We start from the raw sequence: 10,310 nt of genomic DNA on the forward strand, positions 1-10,310 counted from the left end.
ATTCTGACATTGTTATAATCTGGAGCGACCGTACAGGTTCCCAAGTTGTGCACGTACAGACAGTAAATGCCAACTGTGATCTGTGAGAGAGCGTCTTGAACCATGGATGGACGTTTATTTTCTATCCGTTGGTTGTTCATGCCATGGGCGGACCAATTGTTTTGAAGAGACATGCTTCATCAGTATTAGCTTGTTTGGGTATTAGAAAGGATTCTGCCTCTCCAGAAATAGAAGCCCATATCAGAAGAAAAACAATTCTTTTCAAATTAACCTTTTTCTAATTTGAAATCATTTAGAAATTATGTCCTCAAATATGGAAATGATTCATATCTCACCTGTTGAATCCCACGGGTTATCCTAACATAGTGGGGTGGGTTCCATCCTAAACCCATCCCTGCTAAACCATCAGGTTAGGGAGCATCCACTCTCTCTGTCGGGATGGACGGTGAGATTCAATTTGCAGTCAGTGTAACATTTCCGTCTAAAAAGTCAAAATATAACTTCGGAGGTGATATCTGCCAAGTGCAGACTATAAACAAAGTTTGAAAAGATAGTGAATCATGGAGAATTACTAAAAAGTTCATGTATTTTTTTTCTTGGGATCTCTACGTGTAAGAGGTAAATTCTGATCGCAACTTTCTACCTTCAATGGTATTCACATCTGCCAATTACTTCTCATTGATGAGTGCATAATGGCAAATCTTTTGGAAGCATGTTTTCTTTGGATTTAATTTAAAGTCTTAATGTGCTAATTTAGTGCCTCTTAAACCTGTTAAGTTATTACCTGTTCAGTTAGCAAAGAAAGATACATTGTCCTCCTGATGGTGTGTTTACATGTCACGTCTTTTCACTGTTAGCATTTTCATGTATTGCTTGCCATCATGATTAGTGGAAATATACGTGAATTAGATTCTAACTACCAGTTGCTTGCCATTTTCATATACATGCAGTCAGCAACCCTGGAAAGTCTGAAGCTATCAGTTGATTTTGTGGATGCATAGCTGGAAAGTGTCGATGTTGTTTAGATGTTATGGAGACTGTGGATTTTTTGAATTACTAATCTTTATCTTTTGAATTGTGTTTAAGAATGTTATGAATTTGGATTGTGTATGGAATGGGAATGTATGTAGCCTGTAGGTAGGTTTGAAAATCTTTAAACTATGTTTTTTATTTCTTAGATTTGAACTGTCAGTTTCCTGAAACTGACATAGCAGCCGGTTAACCGATATCCGCTGGAATAAACCGAAACCGGCTAGAACCATTAAGAAACCGAACCAATGGTTAATGAATTGGTTTGGTTCATATTTTAAGAAACCGATAGTATTGGTTTCGGTTTTGGTTTGGCTAAAAACCGAACCAAAACCGACCATGAACAGCCCTATTTGGGGGAGATGACTTTCCTTCTTGTCAGGAATATGCTCTGCTTCCCTTGTACATCCACATATATCTCCTATAAACCTTCAGACTGGATAAGGAGGATCACCGTGTACACAGAAACAAGTACTGAATTGCTTGAAACAACACAAGGTGAAGGGTTGCGCTCGGCATTCCTATCTGTAAAAATGTTCTAAATACTGATCCAAGTAACATAGGAGGTTTAGTAGGAGGTATGACCAAGTCACAAAGATTCTGGTTCATCTTCTCAATCCACACAGAATTCACATGAATTATTACGACCCTGAGATTAAAGTAGGATGTGTTTATCACCCGAACAAAATCAGGCAAGAGATAACAGGTTAAGCTTACGACATTGTTCCACACCAAACTTGCCCCGCAAGTTTAGTTCAAGAGCTAAAAGTCCACATAATAATGCAAGGAACAGAAAAGCATATCAGAAAAGTCTTCATGTAACTGTATCTGTTTAAAACTAAATTCCACAATTTCACGAGGTATTAGAGATGGTATTTGAGATGTATTATTTGAGGAGGAAATATGTTGATAAATGATACGATCTCCTGGATTTCAAGAAAGTCCATAAATTGGGTGTATGCAAGGCACATACCTTACCGAGCTTGAAGAGGTGTGAACCCTTTAATTGGATACTTAAAGGGACGAGCCTCAAAGTTTAAATCTCAACGCTCACCCACCAAAAAGAGAAACTGCAGGAAAATAACCAAGTCTAGCACCCATCTTTCGAACCCCTTCAAATGCCATATCAAGAGATACACCACTCCTGTAGCAAGAAATCTCATCTTGATCTAAATCAATGCAACATCCAATTAACCAACAACTCATGATTGACCATACGTCTCAACGTCAGTATTCCATTTGCTAACTCCTCTCTTATCAAATGCGTATGAATATTCAGCATCTCTGACGCCTTTATGGTCTGTGAAGGGCTAGCCCAACCGAGCTGCTGTGCTCCACCAGTTTCTGAAATGACTTCATACATCCAATTCCCTTTCCACACATGCATTTGCTTTAGCACTACGAAACATAGCCAAACTCTCCAAAAGTAAATGTTGCTCGACAATCCGTAAACCACGACAAACACTACTATCATCAAGAACACATATCCCATCTCTATGATTGGTAGAGTAAGCCATCTTCGAATCTGGTCGAGCTTTGTTATTGTTGTGATATAATAGACACAGAATGTACACCCGAAGTGCCGTTCATTACTGTTAAAAACAATTGGTCATCTTGGCAGGACTGGGACTGGTAAGGGACAAGCCTGCTCCAGAGTTTCAGCTTTTGAATGTTATTTGAGCTCTTAGGTGCAGCATTCCCTCCATAAAGTAGAGACTATCTTCGGCCATGAAATTTGTCCATGGGATTGCAAATAGGTTTCTAGATCTCACTTCCATCCTGGCTGTCAATGTATATCTTTTGAACTTGGTGACGTACTCTTCAGATGGTTTTGATCTAGCTGCAAATTCATAGTATACCGCAAAACTAACTGATCCCTTCTCTTGCATTCCTAGAGTTAGGCCAAAGTGGTGCAATGAGCTCTGTTGGTCCATGTTGCAGTGAGCTGAGAGGAAAAGACCTTGTCCACCAAAATGGAATACTTGTGAGTCGACTCGGCCAGATGGGAACAGTTTTACACACTCATCATGTTTAAGAAACAAATAAACTACACACTGCTGACATGGAAGCTCGAATTCCACCACTTTCACTGGTCTGTATATGTATGCTCGTTCAATGTAACAACGATTTGTGATTGCAGATAACTCGGCGGCTGGGGTTCGTTGTGTATGTGCAGCTTCTGCCTTAACAAAGAGAGCCGCAAAGACAAATTTCGACATGCAATCATGGTCAAAGTCATTGCAGGTAAGAACCTTCTTTAGTTTCCGGCAGGTCATGTAAGGGAAACGAATTAGACGACCAAGACGTGAACCAAGAACCTCACACCTGTCCTTTCTCTTTGGATAATGCAGTTTTTCCCACTTCAACACAAAATCATAAACAACATCTTCCGATGAAACCTGAAGATCATCGCTGGACAACACTGCCTCAAACTCAGCCAAGGGTAAGTTCAGCATCTCCTCTCAAAACCTGCTCAGATTTGAAAGACAGAAAAGCGCATGAAATCATGTGTTCGTTGTTAGAGACCATAGGTGTATCCAAATCCCAATATAAGGGGATGGTAGATAACTTTTTTTTAAAAACAGCATCATGTAATAGATCCATGTTAATCGAAGAACTAAAGTCGTAGCTCATAAACTCTTTGTCAGGACAGAACAGTTGATCCAAGTAAAGGTGTGGCATGCATGTAAAAAAAAAAACTCACCCGGTAATGTTTATATAGCGTTCAGTAAGGTATTGCTTTTCTGCATCCGTCAATGGCTGAATTGCATCAACCATTAATACACTGGAAGGCTGCAAAGCATACAACCAAGACTTAGCTTTCTTCCTGGAATGAGAGGTTAAATCATGGAGGTGTGCACTACACACCATATATCGCAGAGAGTAAATGACTCAAAGAATCAATAATTCAGCAAGCACACGCAACAACCAGCTACCATAGGCACACAAAAGCATCATTCACGTCGTTGTTTCAAGAATTTTACCGCTGTTACAGAACCGGCAGTAGGTACAACAACCACCCCTGCTTCTCTCCATTTCCTTTTCTTCATTGGCTTGTCTAGGAGTTAGTATAACACCTATCAAACCCAAGAAAAGTTCAGGACAAGAGATATACACAGACGACAACAACAACAAAGGATAAGATTCTTAGGGCGATGACAACAAATTAAGGATGCAGTAAAATTGGCAAAGGCAAAAAATTTCAGGAGATTAATCAATGAGTACAAAAGTACAATTTCAGAAGTAAGTTCTTTCTTCAACTGTGACTTATTTCCTAACTACGATCCAATGAGTTTTGTTTCCTTGTCGCAAAATTGCACACTAGGAAGGAAGCATGTAATTTAAGAAAATAAGAGTGTGAGATCCACACGGCTCTATCTATGGTAGTCAAATTAATATCAGTAACTGAGTAACCAGAATCAAAAACATGTATAAATCCCTGCCTTCATAGTTTGAATTCTATGAAAACCATATAAACTAGTCTTCACTTAACTTGATACAAGCAGTGAGAGTAAATGAATGACTCTTCGTCAGTCTTTCTTGTATGGAGAAGGAGAGAAATACACCAAATGGAGATATGGTGCTCCTAACTATGATGTAGTTATATGGTAGAACTAAGGTACAGACTCCATCGTAGGAAACATTCATTATATGAACAATAATCAGGTTACAATCCTCTATGAATGGTGTAGTGTGACAAACCTGAAATGTGAACCAATATTGGCATACATGAAGTTGTGCTGGAGACCATGGATTCACTCTGATTCATTCAAATACAGTGAGTTAAAATAAGACAACAGGATTGACAATGGTATGGCAGATTCCTCAAACAAAATCAGTTTGAAAATTGAATATATCAGATTTCATTTGCATTGTTATTTATAGAGGAAGATTAGATTCATGGAGTGGAATTTTACTAGTTACCAAGTATTACCCTAAACAAGCTTACATACCATCTTAAAATGATTAGCAAATGTTCCATAGCTTTCCACTTTCAGATAAGCTTGATTGCTATCAACCAAAACAGCTGAAATAACAAAGTAAGTTATATTTGCCTTAAGTCACCATGACTCTATTGTTAGAAACTTAAAACACATAAAGGCAGAAAAAACAAACAAACTATTCCCTAAAACTAAGTTACAGCTTCTGACAATTAAACCCCAGTGACTGTCCAGTATCCATACAATTAGAAAACTAAGTTACAGCCTTTATACTTATGAAAAAAACCAAGAATCAAAATTAAAAGTAGCAGAAATGCACATTAAAGATCAAAATCCATATATTGTAGTCGCCACCAACAACTAATCTAACATCTTTCCCATCTAGAAAGCTTGAACAACACAGAAGAAAGCCCCCCTAATCTGAGGTAAAAACTCTTAAAACCCTCTAACACCCTAGTTCATCAAGAGACAGACTGAGAGAGAAAATTGAACATAACTTGAAAAATCAACTGAAACGAGGACTGATTAACTGAGTCAGACTTAAGAATAGAAATGAAATTTAAAAAAAAAAAAAAACTAAAAGATTTGTGTATGAAGATCAAATACAATTTATGTATTGACTTGCTGTTGACAACAAAGATTTGTGAGTGAACTGAGAAATGAGTTCACTTTACTTGATCATGACTCTTTAGCGGACGAGAAATTTAGACTTACAGTGGAGATAGAAGAAAGCGAGTTAGAAAGAGGGAAACACCAGGATCTTTAAGGATGAGTTAAATTTAATCTTCGACTCTTCAGGCATTACTACAAAATTATCAAAAACATAAAGCTGATACTCAAAACTCAATTTCTATGGTTTACCAAAACAACTCATACGTCCAATTCTGAGAATCATCTCATCAACCAAAAGGTTGAAGCAAAAACAACGGCAGCATTCTATGGTATGTGGTTATGCACCTGTTAAGAAGCGTTTGAATTTACATATAGGAGATACATAACACAAATCACAGAACACGTTTTGTACAAGATATGAGAAGATACTAATACATGATAAGCAAAAGGAGATATGGGGATACAAAATACAGACATATTTTTAAAGCAAATTACCAACACTAAGAGATTACAACTTACATTCTTCTTCATTGCTGCTACTGGAGCTTTAACACCTTTCTTTCAGAACCTGCAATAAACATTAACACCACGAAATAGATTCAGTCTCCTTGCATAATACAGAGATATACACACAGGGGAAATCTCAAATAACTTGCACAATACAGAGATTCAGTCTTTCAGAGATATAGTCAAACACCATAAGTACATAACAAGTACCATTTCAAGAATAAAACAAAGAAAATGAAACTTGAGACTAACTGAATGCAAAGAAAACCAGCATCGATGAATGAAATTCTTGTGTCCATAAAGCAACAGTATCAAAATACTAAGCACCACCAAAATCAGATTGATTAAGGTCACAAAACCCCCAATTTTTAAATCCCCACATTTTATGTATGTGTAACAATTAGAATCAAAATTCACCCAGTGCTTAACCAAACCCCAATTTTAACAGAAAAACCACCTGAACGTCTACAGAAACTTTTATCAGTTTTACCCTTAATTATATTCCCAATGTTAGAGACAAATATTCAATTGTGATGATTCCCAAACAGATAAATAAGGGTAATAGAAGTACAAAACAGTTTTGAAATTTGGATTTATATAATAGTACAAATAAGAATAAAAATTCTGCTGATATATAATAGATACGGAGGGAGTATAAAAAATTTGGTACTAGGAGAGTATTGAATTCAGGTCACTGAATTCAATTTTTTATCACTGTATTAGAGCGACTCTATCACCGTATTAGAGTGACATTGGCAACACCCGCTATCACCATATTATCACCGTGTGACTCTATCACTGTATTAGAGTGACATTGGCAACACCCGCTAATTACCATGATCAATTTTTTAACATCTATTAAACAACTAATACTGGGACTGTAGGAGTAGGACGTGTAAACTGTTACGGGGCTGTGTTTTGACCAAAAATTACAAACTTTAGATGGTGCACTTGCATATTGCAGCCTATCTATCAGTAATAACTAGGGCTATCTATGGGTACCCATTACCCGGAACCGGACCCGTTAGATTTGTGTCCGGTTTTGGATCCTAAAATTAGACCCATTAGCAACTTAGAACCCGATGGTTAATTATCCGATTGGACCCGAATATTAACGGGTCCAAACGGATAATACCCGTCGGGTACCCTGGGTAATGGGTATCCGGTTATTCTTTTTTTTAGCAAAATTATAGGTATTTTGCTAGTTTCGCTTTGATTTTTTTTCCATTTTCAATTTTTTCTTACATTTAATCTTTTTTTGGTACATTAATAAAGAAATAATAATAAATTTTTCTAAAAACAATTTAGATTGAAGTTAAAAGAGAAAGAAATTAAGTTTTAAAGATTTTCTTTATAGTTATTTTAATACCTAACGGGTACCCGGAACCGACCTGAGACTTTAAACGGGTCTGGTTCTGGGTCCACAAATTTAGGAACCAGACCTGACCTTTATAAGTAGGATTTGGTTCCGGGTCTAGTGATACCCGGGAGGACCTGAACTAGGGGTGCACATATCCTACCCTTACCCGCCACCCTATCCTACCCGCCAGAATTTTTATCCGTATCCTATCCTACCCGCTATTGACGGGTAGGGTGACGGATAAATATTATTTTATCCTCCGTCAAATGGGTAGGGTGCCGGATAAAACCCTAGATTATCCTACCCTACCCGCTTACCCGCCTCATATATGTAAAAGACCAAATAATCCATGTCCTTTCTTTTGTCTCCTGCCCATTGATCCGTTATTTTAAAACAAACAAGGGGTAAAATGTGAACTTCATTTCTTTTGTCAAATCCATCTAAATCAGTAACACATAAGTAAACAATTCTCGTTTTCTTCCACATCGTTTTCTCCTTCAACCATTTCTTCAATAATTCTCAGATAAATCTTTGAAGTATCCGAAATCAGCCATGGCTTTGAGATTAATAGCTAGGGTTTTAGGACGATTCTATGAAGCCATAAAGCAGAAGCATAAAACCCTTCTTTATCTGATTTAGCAGTACCTCTCACACCTCTCAAGTTACATATCAAATTCAAAGTTGTTAACGGATCTCGTTTAGAACCCTTTAATCGGTTGATTCAAAGTAAGATCTAACTTCAAAGTTGATTTTGTTTCAAATTTTTTTTTCTTTCTTTTTTCTGTTAAATTGATTGAAAAATCATAGGGTTTTACGATTTCATGCATGTTGCAGGATACGATATTAGGTAATCTTAATTGATTAGAACAGTTCCAATATATGATTGATTAGACATAGTTCCAATCATAGCTAATCTTAATTGAGATTATTGATGTACATTGTTTGATATGAATTTGTTGCAGAATACGAGGAATCTGAGTGTGCAAAGCTAATGAAGGGTTTAATAAGTGGTTCTTCCTCCTCCTCCTCCTCAATTAATTCCTAATTTGAAATCCAAACTAATTTTCAGGTGAAAATTCACTAAACCCAGATTTCCTTTTCCATTTTTTTACCCAAATACTAGGAGGGTTTTTTGTAGTTGAAGTAATTTTTATGTGGGGTTGCTCATTTTGTTGTTAGGAAGTTAAGCTACTTAGATTGAAAGAAAATTTACATATTTGTATTTGGAATCAGTCAGTATGTTTGTATTTGCTTGGATTGTTCCTCTCTGAATAACTTTTGAGCTTAACTTATATAAGGAGTATGAGGAAAGATTTATCGTTAACATATATCTGATTTTCAGTCGTCTGTAGTTTGTAATTGTTTTGACTATGGGTAATCTAAACAAGGATTATCAGTGGAGAGTTGGTGTATTGATGAGTGCGGTTGTTTTCTTAATTCTTCTTCCATTGATTTATGTAGTCTTGGGGTCCAATTCATCACTAGCTAATACAAGTATGTGAGCACACAGTCCATGATCCATGCCATCTCTCTTTGTTCTCTATTTTAGCTTTTTAAGTGGAACGTTTTTTCATCAATTACTAATTGGCATTAGTGGTTGATCAGTTTCAAGTAAAATGTGTGTTATTACTGAATAGTTAATTTACATTTGGTTTTTCTAATAGTGTTACTATTTTTGGATGGAATTTTAGGAATCAACAAAATTGATGTATAGTTGAACATAAACTGTTTTGCTATGCCTTAGTTGAGATCTTGTTCCCTTGCTTATACACAACTCATTAATCATTGCTTAAATTGGAGAGCCGGTCTATATTTTTGCACTCTATACGCATTCATACGAAATTGATTCATTTAGATTTAATTGTGAGAAACATGGGGTGAAAATGATGCAACATGGACAACAGATTATTTTTGCACTCTATACGCATTCATACCATTGCTTGCAGAGACATAATGCCCAAAACTGGTGCTTGCATCTCTTGCAAGCCAGTTTAGAATTGTTGGTGCATATGATGCTGTAACAGTCCACTTAGCTTCAGTTGGCCTCCCACCCGAAGTTTTCTAAATATTAAGCAAACAATGTAAACCATTGGACTCTAGGCTCAATATTATGAATTTGTTAGCATTTAATATGCGAACTACCTACTAAAATTTATGTCTATTTTTCAGAAATAACTTGAAGCACACACTAGAAGCTCGTCCTAATATTCGGTTTCAAACTACAGAAGTAAGTTATATGTTTACTTGTTCCTCAGCTCGTCATAATATTGAGTGTGACCTTACTTGCGGAGGATCTGTTTTATAAGCTCATAGATGTGTATCCTTAAATTTTCATGTCTTAGACTATGACTCTTAGTTGTGAGGACAAAGCAGTCCAACAAATCCGACTTAGTTGAGATCATCAGGAAAAGTCACTAAACATGTTGTGCAGGCTTAGTGTGAGGAAACATGGTTGAGATTACAGAAGTGATGTCAACGAGACCTCCTAATCCATCTCAAGATGCATCTAAATCTGTGCAACGAAGGACCAGTGCGGTTGCATCTCCGCCACCTCCACCTCCACCATCTTCTCAACCTGAGGTCAGAGAAAGTATGAAGCGGAAGAGAACACCTTGGGTATGGGATCATTTCGAAAGGAGTGTTGATGAAGCTGGTATTACATGGGGGAAATGTAACTACTGTGAAGGTGGTAAATATAAGGCTGGTGGTAAGGATTATGGAACATCTAATTTGAACTGGCATTTGACTAAGTGTCAGAAGTATTTGGATACAGTAGAATCTGCACAGCCTAGCAATATGGGAGATCAACAACGTATGGTTGGGGCTACATTTTGTCAAGAAGCATGTAGGAGAGCCTTGAT

At 36.9% G+C, this 10,310-nt stretch overlaps 1 pseudogene; it reads right to left on the bottom strand.

Annotated features, from left to right (window-relative positions):
* Positions 1-1,821: 1,821 nt before the first annotated feature.
* On the bottom strand, positions 1,822-6,793 carry LOC113347757 (annotated as a pseudogene).
* Between the last annotated feature and the right edge of the window lie 3,517 nt (positions 6,794-10,310).

Source organism: Papaver somniferum, chromosome 2 (genome assembly GCF_003573695.1).
Source record: "Papaver somniferum cultivar HN1 chromosome 2, ASM357369v1, whole genome shotgun sequence".
NCBI lineage: Eukaryota > Viridiplantae > Streptophyta > Magnoliopsida > Ranunculales > Papaveraceae > Papaver > Papaver somniferum.